At 43.6% G+C, this 17,962-nt stretch overlaps 1 protein-coding gene across 7 annotated transcripts in view; it reads right to left on the bottom strand.

The window, feature by feature from the left end:
- sema4d (sema domain, immunoglobulin domain (Ig), transmembrane domain (TM) and short cytoplasmic domain, (semaphorin) 4D) overlaps positions 1-17,962 on the bottom strand; it is a 74,949-nt gene that overhangs the window by 35,710 nt on the left and 21,277 nt on the right. For 2 of the 7 annotated variants that reach the window (XM_024011164.2, XM_070449573.1), the window contains exon 3: positions 8,067-8,138. The exons of the other annotated variants lie outside the window; for them this stretch is intronic. The gene's annotated coding sequence lies outside the window, so the exon portion shown is untranslated. The remainder of the gene's footprint in view (positions 1-8,066; positions 8,139-17,962) is intronic. 7 annotated transcript variants of the gene reach the window in all.

The following is a 17,962-nucleotide window of genomic DNA, read 5'->3' as shown; positions in this document are numbered from 1 at the left end:
AAAAACATTCCTCCGACTCACACTGCCAATCCTAAACTTGGCAATCTATGGTGTGCTGAGGAACGTTCAAAGAATACTGTAACTGTGTGCTGGCTAGGCTGCTAGCTAAACTACAACTGTAGCATGCTGGCTAGGCTGCTAGCTATACTGCAACTGTAGCGTGCTGGCTAGGCTGCTAGCTATACTGCAACTGTAGTGTGCTGGCTAGGCTGCTAGCTATACTGCAACTGTAGCGTCTGGCTAGGCTGCTAGCTATAGTGTAACTGTAGCATGCTGGCTAGGCTGCTAGCTATACTACAACTGTAGCGTGCTGGCTAGGCTGCTAGCTATACTACAATCGTATGTGCTGGCTAGGCTTTAGCTATACTGCAACTGTAGCGTGCTGGCTAGGCTGCTAGCATTACTGCAACTGTAGTGTGCTGGCTAGGCTGTTAGCTATACTGCAACTGTAGCGTGCTGGCTAGGCTGCTAGTTATAGTGTAACTGTAGCATGCTGGCTAGCTGCTAGCTATTCTACAACTGTAGCGTGCTGGCTAGGCTGCTAGCTATACTGCAACTGTAGCATGCTGGCTAGGCTGCTAGCATTCTACAACTGTAGCGTGCTGGGTAGGCTGCTAGCTATTCTACAACTGTAGCGTGCTGGCTAGGCTGCTAGCTATACTGCAACTGTAGTGTGCTGGCTAGGCTGTTAGCTATACTGCAACTGTAGCGTGCTGGCTAGGCTGCTAGTTATGTGTAACTGTAGCATGCTGCTAGGCTGCTAACTATTCTACAACTGTACGTGCTGGTAGGCTGCTAGCTATTCTACAACTGTAGCGTGCTGGGTAGGCTGCTAGCTATACAACAACTGTAGCATGCTGTAGGCTGCTAGCTATAGTGTAACTGTAGCATGCTGGCTAGGCTGCTAGCTATACTGCAACTGTAGTGTGCTGGCTAGCTGCTACTATACTACAACTGTAGTGCTGGCTAGGCTGTTAGCTATACTGCAACTGGGTGAGGGTTGGGGGGAATGGCCTAACCCTCACCCGCCGATCCAACAGGATTGGGATTGAGATTAGGCTCTTCGCTGACCATGCAGAACACTGACATTCCTGTCTTGCAGGAAATCACGCCAGAACGAGCAGTATGCTGGTGGGCTTTGTCATGCTGGGAAGGGTTCCCCAATGTCAGGATGAGCCTGCAGGAAGGGTACCACATGAGGGAGGAGGATGTCTTCCCTGTAACGCACAGCGCTGAGATTGCCTGCAATGACAACAAGCTCAGTCCGATGATGCTGTGACACACCGCCCCAGACCATTACGGACCCTCCACCTCCAAATCGATCCCGCGCCAGAGTACAGGCCTCGGTGTAACGCTCATTCCTTCGACGATAAACATGAATCTGACCATCACCCCTGGTGAGACAAAACCGGGACTCGTCATTGAAGAGCACTTTTTGCCAGTCCTGTCTGGTCCAGCGAAAGTGGGTTTGTGCCCATAGGCGACGTTGTTGCCGGTGATGTCTGGTAAGGACCTGCCTTACAACAGGCCTACAAGCACCCAGTCCAGCCTCTCTCAGCCTATTGCGGACAATCTGAGCACTGATGGAGGGATTGTGCATTCTTGGTATAACTCGAGCAGTTGTTGCCATCCTGTACCTGTCCCGCAGGTGTGATGTTCGGATGTAACGATCCTGTGCAGGTGTTGTTATACGTGGTCTACCACTGCGAGGACGATCAGCTGTCTGTCCTGTCTCCCTGTAGCGCTGTCTTAGGCGTCTCACAGTAAAGACATTGCAATTTATTGCACTGGCCACATCTGCAGTCCTCATGCCTCCTTGCAGCATGCCTAAGGCATGTTCACACAKATGAGCAGGGACCCGTGGCATCTTTCTTTTGGTGTTTTCCAGAGTCAGTAGAAAGGCCTCTTTAGTGTCGTAAGCTTTCATAACAGTGACCTTAATTGCCTACCGTCTGTAAGCTGTTAGTGTCTTAACGACCGTTCCACAGGTGCATGTTCATTAATTGTTTATGGTTCATTGTACTTGCATGGGAAACAGTGTTTAAACCCTTTACAATGAAGATCTGTGAAGTTATTTGGATTTTTACAAATTATCTTTGAAAGACAGGTTCCTGAAAAAGGTCTGTTTCTTTTTTTCCCTGAGATAGATATCTATCTGCTTTTTGGGGGTATCCTACCTTTGCCATTGAGGAACTGAAGCAAGCACAATAGTTGTTTGGAACACTGTGTCCCCACCACCACACAATTTCTATTGTTTACACAATCCAAAACACCATAAYTTTAAAGCTTATTAAATGACTAGCAAAGTTATCAAATATGATCTTAGTGTTTAGCCTTCAAAGGGCACTTCAGACAGATTGTAATTTTGGTGCGCATAGAATGGTGTCTGTTCCGCTGCAAATTTCCTTCACAATATGACAAACATAGGCTCGTTCGTTTTAGGACAACCCAGGGTGTAGGTCATCTTGTAACTGGATCTAACATAGCGATCATTAACATTGATTATTATTGATCAAAACCTATCCAGCACTGTATTTGTTTATGGATCCCCATTAGCTGCTTCCAAAGCAGCAGCTACTCTGCCTGGGGTCCAGCAAAATTAAGGCAGCTTATACAATTTTCAAAACATTACAATACAGTCACAGATTTCACAACACACTGTGCCCTCAAGCCCCTACTCCACTACCACATATCTACAGTACAAAATCCATGTGTACGTGTGTGTATAGTGCATAAGTATGCATGAGTCTGTGTCAATGTTTGTGTTGCTTCACAGTCCCCGCTGTTCCATAATCTTTTTGTTATATCAAATTTTAGTGCTTGCATCAGTTACTTGATGTGGAATAGAGTTCCATTTAGTCATGACTATTTAGTACTGTGCACCTCCCATAGTCTGTTCTGGACTTAGACTGAAGAGACCTCTGGTCTTGTGGGGTATGCATGGATGTCTGAGTTGTGCGCCAGTAGTTCAGACAGCTCAGTGCATTCAACATGTCAATACCTCTCATATATACAAGTAGTGAGGAAGTCAATCTCTCCTCCACTTTGAGCCAGGAGAGATTGACATGGATATTATTAATGTTACTTCTCTGTGTACATCCAAGGGCTAGCCATGCTGCCCTGTTCTGAGCCTATTGCTATTTTCCTAAATCCATTTTTTGTGGCACCTGACCACATGACTGAACAGTAGTCCAGGTGCAACAAAACCAGGGCCTGTAGGACCTGCCTTGTTGATAGTGCTGTTAAGAAGGTAGAGCATCGCTTTTYTATGGACAGACTTCTCCCAATCTTAGCTACTGTTGTATCAATGTTTTGACCATGACAGTTTACAATCCAGAGTTACTCCAAGCTGTTTAGTCACCTCAACTTGCTCAATTTCCACATTATTTATTACAAGATTTAGTTGAGGTTTAAGTAAATGATTTGTCCCAAATACAATGCTTCTAGTTTTAGAAATATTTAGGACTAACTTATTCCTTGCCACCCACTCTGAAACTATACTCAAAGCCAGTGGCATGTCATTAGTGAAGATTGAAAAAAGTAAGGGGCCTAGACAGCTGCCCTGGGGAATTCCTGATTCTACCTGGATTATGCTGGAGAGGATTCCATTAAAGAACAGCCTCTGTTCTGTTAGACAGGCAATTCTTTATCCACAATATAACAGGGGGTTTAACTTCTTTCAGCTAGGGGGCAGAATTTTTATGTTTGGAAAAATAATGTTCCCAAGGTAAACGGACTATTTCTCAGGCTCAGATATTAGAATATGCATATCATTGACAGATTAGGATAGAAAACACAAAGTTTCCAAAACTGTCAAAATATTGTCTGAGTATAACAGAACTGATTTTGCAGGCGAAAACATGAGGAACTCCAACCCGGAAGTGCATTTTATTTTATTTTATCCCTGTTCCATTGCTTGCCCCTCCATTTAAAGGGGTATCAACCAGATTCCTTTTCCAATGGCTTCCTCAGGCTGTGACCAGGCTTTAGACATAGTTTCAAGCTTTTATTTTGAAAAATGAGCGAGATTTATCAAAACGCGTCAGGTGTCCTTTGATTGGTTCCTGCGCAGGAGAGATGTGGCTCAACATTGTCTTTCTCTGTAGTATTGAACAGGATTGATTATAAAAAACCTTTGACATGTTTCTACAAACATTACGGATACTTTTTGGAATTTGTCTGCCCTTCAGTACCGGAACGAGCTTGTGGTTTTCTGAACATAACGCGCAAACCAAATGGCGGTTTTTGGTTATAAAACTAATCTTTATCGAACAAAAATAACATTTATTGTGTAACTGGGAGTCTCGTGAGTGTAAACATCCGAAGATTATCAAAGGTAAGCGATTAATTTTATTGCTTTTCTGACTTTCGTGACCAAGCTAATTTAAGGCTAGCTGTTCTAGCAGTGATTGATACACTCAAAAACGCTTGGATTGCTTTCGCTGTAAAGCATATTTTCAAAATCTGACACGATAGGTGGATTAACAAGCTACGCTGTGTTTTGGTATATTTCACTTGTGATTCCATGATTATAAATATTAATAGTATTATTTTTKWATTTGGCGCTCTSTAATTCAGCGGTTGTTTACGAAAATGATCCCGTATAAGGGATCCGTGCGGCAAGAAGTTAGAGCCATGGCACAAGTTTCAAGCAGCTGACTATGATTGATAATGTCAAAAGCCGCACTGAAGTCTAACAAAACAGCCCCCACAATCTTTTTATGATCAATTTATCTCAGCCAATCAGTCATTTGTGTAAGTGCTGTGCTTGTTGACTGTTCTTCCCTTTAAGCAAGCTAAAAGTGTTTACTGTGAAATTGCATTGTATCTGGTCAAACACCATTTTTTCCAAAAGTTTACGAAGGATTGGTAACTGGCTGATTCGTCAGCTATTTGAGCCAGTAAAGGGGGCTTTACTATTCTTAGGTAGCAGAATGACTTTTGCGTCTCTCCAATCCTGGGGGCACACACTTTCTAAGAAGGCTTAAATTGAAAATATGGTAAATAGGAGTGGCAATGTCATCCCCTACTATCCTCAGTAATTTTCCATCCAAGTTGTCAGACCCCGGTGGCTTGTCATTGCTGATAAGACAATTTTTTCACCTCTTCCACACTCACTTTACAGAATTCAAAATTTAAATGCTCGTCTCTCATAATTTGGTCAGATATACTTGGATGTGCTGTGTCAGTGTTTGTTGCTGGCATGTAATGCTTAAGTTCGCTAATCTTGCCAATGAAGTAGTTAGTAATATCAGTTGGTTTTGTGATGAATGAGCCATCTGATTCAATGGAGTTTGCCTTTTTTTCTCTCCAAAAATTTAATTTAAGGTGTTCCAAAGCTTATTACTATCATTCATCTTTGTTTCATATTGTGGTTTCTTATTTGTATTCAGTTTAGGCACATTATTTCTCAATTTGCAATATGTTTGCCAATCGGTTGTGCTGACTTAGGAGTTGGTTGTCTATAGGAGCTTCCCACCAGAATGGGCTTTAGGTGAGGCAGATGAACTTGTAGCCAAATTACTTCAACAGTATTTAACATGAGATCTGTGGTTCTGAATTTAAAAACAGCAACACCTCCACCATTAGCATTTCAATATTTTCTGTAAATGTTATAAACTTCCATTGCTGCCACTGTATCAAAAGGTATTATCTAAGTGAGTTTCAGAGATAGTCAGGACATGAATGTCATTTGTTACTAGATTTCATGAACTTTGTTTCTTCAGTAACATATGTTAACGTGGCCTATTTTGGGCAATTTTCTTCTGGGATACTTACTTGTTTTCATTGCTTTACTGGGAAGCTTAGCAGAAGTAGATATGCTCATGTTATTTATGTTAGTGAAGGGTGAGCTGCACCCAGTGGACTTCCTACTAGGGCACACCGCATTAGTGGTAACAGTATACATTTGGTTCATTGGCACATGATTACTGCATACAATAGCTGTAGGATCAGCAGAGGCCTTCAGGGCAGTTAAAGGGACATAAATTGTGTTACTTACATTGTGTCTACCAACGCCCCTGGTGTAATGTACATTTTCTGAAGCATTATGACAACTCCGCGTCACAATGGTAGGAATTAACTGAGCTGGGCTTGGGTCATTGATAAGTAATTTTCTCAACGCAGCCTTATAATGGTGTGAAACGATCCAGGAACCCAAATGATTTGGGTGGATCCCATCCTCCTTATAAAACGTGTTTTGTTTAAAAAATGTATCGAAATTGTCAACAAAAGTTATACACATTGAGCTGCATTGAGGGCACAGGGCCAGATATGATGGGTCTTATATTAGTGTCTATCAGAGACAGTCAGCTCTTCGAAATCCAGTTTCAACTGTTCAGAGCTGCCCTTTATAATGTCATTAAAACCCACATGGACTACGATAGCATTGATGTTCATGTCCTGGAGTAGTGCATTCGGGAGCAGCTTAGTAATGTCATTTACTCGAGCTCCGGGACAGGACATTTTGCACCAAGAACGGTCACATTTCTTACCATGGAGCCGCCCAAAATCACAGCTAGCGAGAAGGATAAGGAAATCTGTCTACTCCCAGGCTTCAGAGAACCCTTTATTGACGGGCAAGAGGCAGGATAACTTGAGCACGTTGCTCCCGACAGAAGGAGAAGCCCCGATTGATCCAGAACAGGGACGGAAGGTTGCCGACGTCGAAATCGTAGTAGCAGGCACCGCGGCCGCAGACACAGGCACCCCCAGTGACGAAGGTGCAGGAAGATCAGGCTCCAGGATGGCCAAACTATTCATTGTTTGTATCCGCTCCTGGCCGCTCGTTGGGAGTGTAGACTGCGTTGTTGGAGGCCGCTGTATTTCGGCTTCCCCGGCTATCAGTTAGGGGAGCTCCGGGCAACACCAGCCAGTCGGATAACGACAAGGCGGAGATGCATCCAACAAGCGCGAACGCCGTCCTGCAACCGGCATAGAACATGTAAACATTCCACTCTGCGTTTCCCCCAGTTTCTTACATAGGCTGGCGACCTGCGTGATCAAGGAAGCCACCTCAAGACTATACTCCTCAGCAAGCAAACAATTATCGCATTGGAACTCTGAGTGATCCGTTTTGTCCCGAAACAAAGCGTAGTAGATACAGCTCCTACAGTGCTGGAACCATTAAATTTACCTCTCCAGACAAAGAGGTCTCCATTGCAAAACTCATCTGGTACCAAATTCGTTAGCTTGATGGCTAGCAGCTTAGTGTGTCTCCAACCTGTCTGTTAAGCAGGATTSCCGGGCCAAGAAATAGCGGTCCTAGTTGTTAAAACCTAACTGTCGCGGAATCCACCCAAAAACAAATTCGGTATTCGTATTTAATAAATAGCGGTTTTGTTTTAATAAAAAAATAACTAACCGAATGTTTCCATCATCCTGTGAAGCGGAGAACCTGAGCTCTGACGTTGCGTAAAGCACGTTACTGTACAGCCTCCAATTTTGGTGCTGATCAATGGCACAATCTGCCATTTTCAAGTGGAAAGGGCTACTGCTAAGAAAACGTCTAGGGTCTCTGACTCCCCTGTTAAATCAGCTACTTTCTARGTAGGTGGCGTAGTCCTGCTTATGAGGTCAGGTTCCAATTGAGCCAAATACTTTAAAAAAAAACACGAAACACTGAAGAAAACACACCATTGCAGAAATGTCACATGCTAAAATTATCGAAATCAAGAGAAAACAAGTCAGAAATCAACAGGTAATAAACACCACAGCAGAGCGGACAGACACATCAAGCCCATTTCAAGCAACATACAGGGGGGGGGCCCATGGAAGCTCCCAAGGCAGAGGGGGACAAAGCTTTAGAGGCGGTTTGGGAGGAAATAACATCTTAATTAACTCATTTGGACAAAAGATAATGGAACAATAACTTGGATTATAAGGATAGATCAATTAGGATCACAAAAATAAACAATTCCAAAATTAAAAGGGAGGTTCTATAAAATCACCCAGGTGTTTTTCAGATCATGCGGACCATAAGAGAGAAGCTGTGCAGCATTTGGAGGCTTTAGAAGCATGCAGCATTTTTGTTGCAACATGCAAGCCCACACGAGGTTTGTCCTGACCTGTGGCTCCTCAACGAGTCGGCTCTACTAGACGAGAGGCTCCTTCTTTGAGAGAATTACACAATTCTCAAGCTATAGGAGAGAGAGAAGATGAGAGATGACAGTTATAATGATGCWGTACTGTAGGTATCTCTGTGTGATGTAAAGAAGCCTGTCAGGATAGAAGGGATGGGAAGACTGTACAATACATCCCCAGAACATGTAGAGTAATACATATACCATATATACACACACAATAACAGCCAGCATATGAAAAAAAACATCATCCATAACACAATACACTGCCCAGGACTAGAGTAGTTTGATCATTAACTCAAAACACAGTAGCAGACTGTACGACATTGAGAGGATTCAGGGGAACATATCATAATTCTGTGACATTACATGTTGGTTGCCTGCTGTGTTTGTAGTTTTAGTGACTTTTCATTACTAAAGGATATAATCATATAGCCTGGTCCCAGATCAGTTTGTGTTTGGCATGACAGACTATAGGCGTTGGAAAGACCGCACAAAACAGATCTGGAACCAAGCTAATAACCATACACAATAAAGATACTCTTTGTATAGGATAGGACGAACAGAACACTACAGACTAGAAAGGACAGCTGAATCTGAATTCTGAATCTTTACATTAGAGTAATAACATTATCCACCCTTACAAGAGTCCGAGGGGAAAATGTCCGTGTGCATTTCTTCCTACAACTCCCACCAGCTGTAGGCTTTGTGTGATTAGCAGCCAGGGGAAGCTCTATTCAGAGCCTGAGAACATACTGAGATCCCTCTAACCCCATGACAGCATCTTTAATGGTATAGTCTCTTATGGCCACCTAATTGGTTATGTTGGAGAACATGTTATTATAATGGTCTAAGAACAAAAACCGTACTAAAATAAACAAGAAATAAAATATACATCTCCTGGGAGAGTTTGATGCTTTAACATATTACAGCCATTTATTTTTCAGCTGTCAAATCTCAGACGTGACGTAAATATTTTCCCATGGCACATCAATGTCAATGGCATTACCATTTTGAAAACAAAGAATATTCTGAATGTGCTTCACAGAAAGTTGTCCAATAGTTTGTTGAATAAAAATGTATTCTCTGAAATAGTAGCAAACAAATAAATAGTTCACACAAAATCTTAAAATGTTTCTTTCTGGCTGCAATAGAAGCAGAATTAATAAAAGAGACGAAAGAATGTAGAACTCATTTCTGCAGACAGATTGTCAAACCTCCATTCACAACACTTTCCCCGTGTATGCTTCCCAATCCCCCATACGCAAAATTAAAGCACTTCAAAAGAGTGAATGCATTTCCCCCTTCAAGAGAACTGCTGCACCTTGCTGCACTCAACTCAAAATATATCATTAAAACCAGTGTCATAAAAAAAATGAATGGGCTCGCCTATTGATTTAACCTTTGATGGTTTAGATTCATAACCACAAAATACTCCGGTGTAAACATTAAGCTAGAAGCAACATTAGCTTACCATCTTTGTAACTCAAACTCTGAACACATTCATATATTTTTGCAAGTGGATGTTAATCTCACGAATAAAAAATGACAAGGAAACTAACTGGCATTATCATTTAAAAGGTCTCTTGAAATAGACATGTCTTAACCTCAAAATATTATATACTGGTTAAATAAAAGGCTAAATGAAAAGAAATTTGATGAGATTAAACTCAAAGAAGAACGGTTTCCATTGTACTGCACGGCCCTCAGCCCCTGGCAATGCAACCGAGATCATTATCCCATGATAAGATACAATCTTCCAGACAATTGAAATCAGGTCACAGAATTGAACCCAAACATTGAATTAATTAGCATTTTTTGGATGAGTTACTGTACAAAACAAAAGGACAATGTATCAAGTCATGCTGGGGCATTGGGCACATAAAAACAATAGAATACAATGCATATAATAAAAACATACAATTTTTATGGCTTTTAAAAATTAAGTTGTATGTTCTTTGTCCTGTCCATTTCAAATAGCCTATATGGCACACAATACATTGCAGAGATAGGCTACTGGGGAATTCCTTTGTGATTCAAAAGCCTGTCAGTGTATATTCAAATTGCGTAGAGTATGCATGCGCCACTGAACTTTGACAATGTTTTTTAATCGAAACTCATGTCTCAGTTAACATAGTCATCACTTACACATTATCTTGGTTTCAAGAGCGTTGGGACTTATTTGGGCTATTTACACCAATACCTTGAATATCCATCCATCCTTCCTTCCTTCGTGCCGAGCCTGTGGCCTTAGCAAACCGTCACAACAAAGACAGCAACACCCCAAATAAGGTATCGCCCTGTACTGTGTCCCACTCCCTCACCCCCATGATCACATCTCAACTGTGGCTCCTCCTGCCTCTCAATGCTCACATCAATAGTTTGTGAGGTGATGACAGTGCACCAAATTGATGAGCTATAGGTTAGGGGTCACATCCTCCACTACATACTGARGGAACAGGCTTCACTTGACTCCCGCAAAACGTGGCACGGGCTCCAGACACATCTCAATTGAGCGTTGACTGACCGGAGCCATAGACCCCTGCCCCGCCCTGGTGACACGGCAGACAGACCCGAGGAAGTCGGGGTGTCACGGGGTCCACATCTCTAACTGGTGAGTGATGCTGAATAAGAGGCGCCATTTCACATCACTGCACTCTATACTCCTCTGTAAACTGGTAATCTCTGTATACCCGTCGCAAGACCCACTGGTTGATGCGTATTTATAAAACCCTCTTAGGCCTCACTCCCCACTATCTGAGATATCTACTGCAGCCCTCACCCTCCATATACAACACCCGTTCTGCCAGTCACATTCTGTTAAAGGTCCTCAAAGCACACACACACATCTCTGGGTCGCTCGTCTTTTCAGTTCGCTGTAGCTAGCGACTGGAACGAGCTGCAAAAAACACTCGAACTGGACAGTTTTATCTCCATCTCTTCATTCAAAGACTCAATCGTGGACACTCTTACTGACAGTTGTGGCTGCTTCGCGTGAAGTATTGTTGTCTCTACCTTCTTGGCCTTTGTGCTGTTGAATATAACCCAATAATGTTTGTACCATGTTTTGTGCTTCTACCATGTTGTGTTGCTACCATGTTGTTGTCGTCATGTGTTGCTATCATGCTGTCATGTGTTGCTGCCATGGTGTCATGTGTTGTCTTAGGTCTCTCTTTATGTAGTGTTGGTGTCTCTTGTCGTGATGTGTGTTTTGTCCTATATTTTTATATTATTTTTAAATCCCAGCCCCCGTCCCTGCAGGAGGCCGTCATTGTAAATAAAAATGACTTGCCTAATTAAATAAATAGGGAAGTAAAGTTCAGATCTCCWGTAGGTAGTCTGATGGATATAGTCTGTAGATGTAGTCAGTCTATGCCTTGATGAATCTCTGAGCCTGCCGTATAAGAGAGAGAGGAAGCAGGTGGAACACATGGTCATATTAACTCCTGAGTCACACTCAGACGAACCTCGAAGCATCTCAGACAGCAGCAGGCTGGGCCTTGGCCTCTTTCTCAACTCCTGAGCCTTGGCCTCTTTCTCTATATGTAGCTGTGGCTCTGACTTTCCCCTGACACTGATATGAATACACTTCACACGCATGGKGGACTAGCTGAGACCGACTGGGGAACGCCACTCATACCCTGGCCATGTGGTCTTTCCAGTAAAGATATCACCAATACCCTCCACCCCGGCCTGCTCCACATTCTCATCTGTGCTGTCATGCAAAGGGTTCAGTCCCAAATGGCACACCATTCCCTATATAGCGCACTATTTTTGACCAGGGCGTTTGGGGAGCACAACCTACCAACATCCACACTCCCTGACAGCCCTGTCAAAATGCTGAAGAGTGGGGGAGGGGAGAAAAGAGAAAAAGAGGGGTGGGTACAAGCCACGGAGAGAGAATGGGGGTTGACAGAGAAGAGGAAGGGTGGGGGTGGGGGGAAGAGACTGTGGTGAGTTGGCGTCCTCATAGTTTGGTTTGTCCTATCAGAACTCGGCTAGGCGAAGCAAACGTCATTCTCCCTAAAGGACTTGGCCTGAAAATGGAGTATAAAAAACAACAATATTACTGTTTGTCCTTGGAGCCACTATAGCAACATAGCCAGTAACACATCCTCAAAATAGTCTGAATTAATCAAAGATAAATCAAGAAATCTGTTATTCATTGCCGTTTTTGCAGAGGTCTTAGTTGCGCAATCTAGCTAAGATGTTTGGTGCAGTACTTCAAGTGAAAAAAAATGTGCATGAAAACGACTAATGCACTGCAGACAGCAGGACCGAGCTGCACTGCAGACAGCAGGACCGAGCTGCGCTGCAGACAGCAGGACCGAGCTGCGCTGCAGACAGCAGGACCGACTGCGCTGCAGACAGCAGGACTGAGCTGCGCTGCAGACAGCAGGACCTGAGCTGCGCTGCAGACAGCAGGAAGCTGCGCTGCAGACAGCAGGACCTAGAGCTGCGCTGCAGACAGCAGGACCAGCTGCGCTGCAGACAGCAGGACCGTAGCTGCGCTGCAGACAGCAGGACCTAGCTGCGCTGCAGACAGCAGGACCTAGCTGCGCTGCAGACAGAGGACCTAGCTGCGCTGCAGACAGAGGACCTAGCTGCGCTGCAGACAGTAGGACCTAGCTGCGCTGCAGACAGTAGGACCTAGCTGCGCTGCAGACAGTAGGACCCTAGCTGCGCTGCAGACAGTAGGACCTAGCTGCGCTGCAGACAGTAGGACCTAGCTGCGCTGCAGACAGTAGGACCTAGCTGCGCTGCAGACAGTAGGACCTAGCTTGCGCTGCAGACAGTAGGACCTAGCTGCGCTGCAGACAGTAGGACCTAGCTGCGCTGCAGACAGTAGGACTAGCTGCGCTGCAAGACAGTAGGACCTAGCTGCGCTGCAGACAGTAGGACCCTAGCTGCGCTGCAGACAGTAGGACCTCGCTGGCAGTCTTCTTTTGTTGAATGACAGCAAACACTTAATTGAAGAAACTTGTCCATATTCCCAACGCTACTGTTGACCAATCACCAACAAAAAGGGGCATAGACCTCAGCTATAGCTGAAATAACCCTTTCCAAACACCAAAACAAACAAAAAAGTTGTAATATATGTACAGTTGAAGTTCGAAGTTTACATACACTTAGGTTGAAGTCATTAAAACTCATTTTTCAAACACTCCACAAATTTCTTGTTAAAATATAGTTTTGGCAAGTCGGTTAGGACATCTACTTTGTGCAATTTTTCATACAATTGTTTACAGACAGATTATTTCACTGTATCACAATTCCAGTGAGTCAGAAATGTACATACACTAAGTTGACTGTGCCTTTAAACAGCTTGGGAAATTCCAGAAAATTATGTCATGGCTTTAGAAGCTTCTGGTGGGCTAATTGACAATTTGAATCAATTGGAGGTGTACCTGTGGATGTATTTCAAGGCCTACCTTCAAATATGTTTCACTGTMTCAATTAAGTTCTAGTCTTTCTGGCTAGCTGGCATTAGCTTGCTCTGGGCCAAGCAGTCACACACTTCATATTAAAACGAATGGGGTGGTAAGTACAGCACAATGCACACAAGACTAAATGATTTACTTAGCTAGCTATCTAGAAAGACTAAGAAATAAATTTCATCCCCTCTCCTTTATCCCACAGGCCCTACTGCCATTGCAAGTTCACTTGCTAGCTAACTTTAGCGTCGCCATTCGCCAGTTAGCACAGCATAACTACTCCAGTGACTCTTGGAAGCTTACAGGCAGCTSTTTGACTAAAAAACAAATACATTGTAATATAATATAATGTTGCTAGCTAGTGACGCTAGTTATCAACAAACRCTTACTACTACAAATGCTATCTAGTTAGCTGGCATCAACATTATCGAAGCTTGCTACAAGCCTAACATAGCATGGCTTTCTTAAGCTACTGCCACCCTGTGGTCTGGAGTTTTTTTAATGAGGCTCAAGGCAGTTGATCTGTTCTATCTGAACAACAAAATTGACTTGCCGACACTCTGGGCCGAGGTTCTAAGTATCTATCGGCAGTCAAAATCCTTGGTGTGTCTGAGGCTTTAAAGAGTATACCGACTGAGTTCCCACTCTCCTCCCATCAGATACCTCTGCTCTTAGCAGCTTAGAAGAGCTGGATAACCTTGCTCACAGAGATTGAAAAGGCTTTGTCCCAATCCAATACAGACTAGTTCAGGAGTTCGACTTTGGCTCAGCAGATGTTTCTTATCTGACTGTTTGGTGATTAGGCCTTGCCGGGTGGAGGACTGGTCCATCAGGTTTTAAATCTGTGTACTCGCATGCAACTAGCTAGTCCTAGCTGTGTAAACTACATTTGGAGTAATCTACGTAAGCGTTTCTGTCCTAGATTCTGTCCCCATCGGTGCAGCCAACCAACACTTGAGTAAAACTATTTCTTTATACAGAACAAAAGAAATTACTGGGTGAAATCCCAGCGTTCACAATCTGCAAAGAGGTGTAACCAGAGGACTATTGGTTTCTGATCTGCAATGTGCACTGGGGTGGATTACAAAGGTTTGGGTTTCAACAGAAATAATCCCTGTCTACAAGTATTAAAACCCAAATCTGGCTTTAGAAACATCACAACAGAGGGAATGGTGCATAACAGCAAGGCTTTATTTACAATCTGGGAATACTTGAAGCATATCGTTTAAAAAAACAGCTTCCACAACCAGTTTAAGATATGACTAAACTCTCGACTAACTGAAACAATGTGCACATGGAATTTTTTCAAATGGGGTAGGTTGTTTACTTGGAACTCAAGGTTATTCTAATACTGTGGTAGATTCAGAGATTTATACAGGATTCACATTTTATTAAAACAAAAAATGACTGTCATGCTGGAAGTAATAGAATTTAGTAGACAAACTAATCAAGACGTTCCATCTTCCTACAAAGGCCTCTAGCTACTAGGCTGTTAATATTTGGGGAGTTGCCTTCCATCAGATTGCACATATTTACTGGGATGTCTGCTGATGTAATTGTTTGCTGCTGGAAAACATGCCAGATAAAAATGAGAGGGGAGGGGGGGGGGGGGGGGTGTTCAGCAGCAACAGCGCTGATCAGAGCTGCATGAATCTTAAGTAGTCCCATGTTGAGGGGGTCTTTGTTCCCGGACCACTGACGGGGGACACTCTCCCACTTTTCTTTTCCCTTCCTTTTGGCAGGAACATTTATCATTCTTCCAAACGAACAATTGTGCTACAACACTGACCAGCACAGGCAGAACAATGAACTACTAAATCTGGGGCCTCCGTCACCCCGAACGCTGGTTGCTAAGAAACCTTTGATCTGCCGGACAGCTTGTCAACAAGCTCATCACTTACTTACTGAACTCAAAACCAAAGTTTTCATTCTGCACACATGTAGAAATACAGGCAGACTTRCATTGTTATACAAAAACAGGCTGGTAACGGCTTAGCTAGTTAAAAAAAGGATCTGCCTCAGTACCAAAATGATTTGTCGGTTTTCAGCAATATTTTCTATGATTCTACATGCATTTAAACTTTTGAACACATTCAAACTTTCAAAATTAAACTGTGTGCTGTAGGCCTACCACTGATGCAGAGGAATGTTATCAGTCTAGGGCCTGTGGATGAAACCAGTCCAACTCTAAATACCCTGGCCTTGAAGGGGTTAACTTCTTTCTGTCAGGGTGCTGCGTGAGTGAGTGTGTGCTGATCACAGCTGTAACCATTGAGAACAGCATCGCTGACTCTGTGCACACTGCATGGCTCCAGTAAAGTAAAACTTACCGCACTATTTACCTGTATCGCATCAATGCAGGCAATTTATCTCAATCTGGATTTTTGACAGTGGCGCCGACAGACCTGGTCGAGACGTTTCTAGCTACAAGCTACTTTGCAGCTACTTTGCAGTATTTGGCTTTTTTTGGGGTGCAATTTCTTAAATTATTTAAAATAAGAACGTATCTAGTATTATCAYCTACAGCCAAAAATAACTTTTGGACACTAAATTGGCGGTCACCCACCAGAAATTCGACTTCTGGCCTGGATCCTGCTTGACCATTGTTACTCTTCCTTCTGGGGAGGCTACAAGGCCCTCCCCGAACCTCCCTTCAGCAAATCAGATCATGCCTCCATCATGCGCATCCCCGCCTATATGTAACCGATGTGAAATGGCTAGCTAGTTAGCGGGGTGTGCACTAATAGCGTTTCAATCGGTGACGTCACTCGCTCTGAGACCTTGATGTAGTTGTTCCCCTTGCTCTGCAAGGGCCGAGGCTTTTGTGGAGCGATGGGTAACGATGCTTCGTGGGAGGCAGATGTAGATGTGTGCAGAGTCCCTGGTTCGCGCCCAGGTAGGGGCGAGGAGAGGGACGGAAGCTATACTGTTACATATAGGCAGAAACTAAGCAGGAAGCACCCATGGTAAAAACAGTTCAATGTTGGTCTGACCAATCGGAATCGATTACAACTTATCCAAACCCAAAACCCGTGGGTAGATGGCTGCATTCACGTAAAAACTGAAAGCGTAAACCACAGCATTTAACCACGGCTAAATGACTGGAAACATGGACGTGTACAAACAGGCCAGCTATGACCTCCGTAAGGCAATCAGAGGAAAAAGGATAGTACAGGGACAAGGTGGAGTCGCAATTAATTGGCTCAGACACGAGACGTATGTGGCAGGGACTACAGACAATCACGGGTTATAAAAGGCAAAGCCAGCCATGTCAGACACTGACGCCTCGCTCCCACAAGCTAAACACCTCTTCGCTCCTGTAGAGGCAAATAGAGCCGCTGAAGTGGGCCCCCGCCGCGCACGAGGAATGTGTGCTCCCAATCTCTGTGGCCGACGTGAGTAAACCCTTGCAAGGCTGACAGCCCAGACGGCRTCCTCAGAGCATGTGCAGGCTAGCTGGCTGTTCACGGACATACAGTTGAAGTCGGAAGTTTACATACACTTAGGTTGGTGTCATTAAAACTTGTTTTTCAACCACTCCACAAATTTCTTGTTAACAAACTATAGTTTTGGCAAGTCAGTTAGGATATCTACTTTGTGCATGACACAAGTCATTTATCGAACAATTGTTGACAGACAGATTATTTCGCTGTATCACAATTCCAGTGGGTCAGAAATTTACATACACTAAGTTGACTGTGCCTTTAAACAGCTTGGAAAATTCCAGAAAATGATGTCATGGCTTTAGAAGCTTATGTTAGGCTAATTGACATCATTTGAGTCAATTGGAGGTGTACCTGTGGATGTATTGCAAGGCCTACCTTCAAACTCAGTGCCTCTTTGCTTGACATCATGGGAAAATCAACAGAAATCAGCCAAGACAAAAGGGGAGCTTGCAAGCCGAAGAACACCATCCCAACCGTGAAGCACTGGGGTAGCAGCATCATGTTGTGGGGGTCTTGCTGCAGGAGGACTGGTGCACTTCACAAAATAGATGGCATCATGAGGCAGGAAAAGATGTGGATAATTGAAGCAACATCTCAAGATATCAGTCAGGAAGTTAAAGCTTGGTCGCAAATGGGTCTTCCAAAGGACAATGACCCCAAGCATACTTCCAAAGTTGTGGCAAAATGGCTTAAAGACAACAAAGTCAAGGTATTGGAGTGGCCATCACAAAGCCCTGACCTCATCCTATAGAAAATGTGGCGGGCGAATGAAAAAGTGTGTGCGAGCAAGGAGGCCTACAAAGCTGACTCAGTTACACCAGCTCTGTCAAGAGGAATGGGACAAAATTCACCAACTTATTGTGAAGCTTGTGGAAGGCTACCCAAAATGTTTGACCCAAGTTAAACAATTTAAAGGCAATGCTACCAAATACTAATTGAGTGTATGTAAACTTCTGACCCACTGGGAATGTGATGAAAGAAGATAAAAGCTGAAATAAAT

This window comes from Salvelinus sp. IW2-2015, linkage group LG20, assembly GCF_002910315.2.
Source record: "Salvelinus sp. IW2-2015 linkage group LG20, ASM291031v2, whole genome shotgun sequence".
NCBI lineage: Eukaryota > Metazoa > Chordata > Actinopteri > Salmoniformes > Salmonidae > Salvelinus > Salvelinus sp. IW2-2015.
This window is presented reverse-complemented; position numbering and strand designations above follow the sequence as displayed.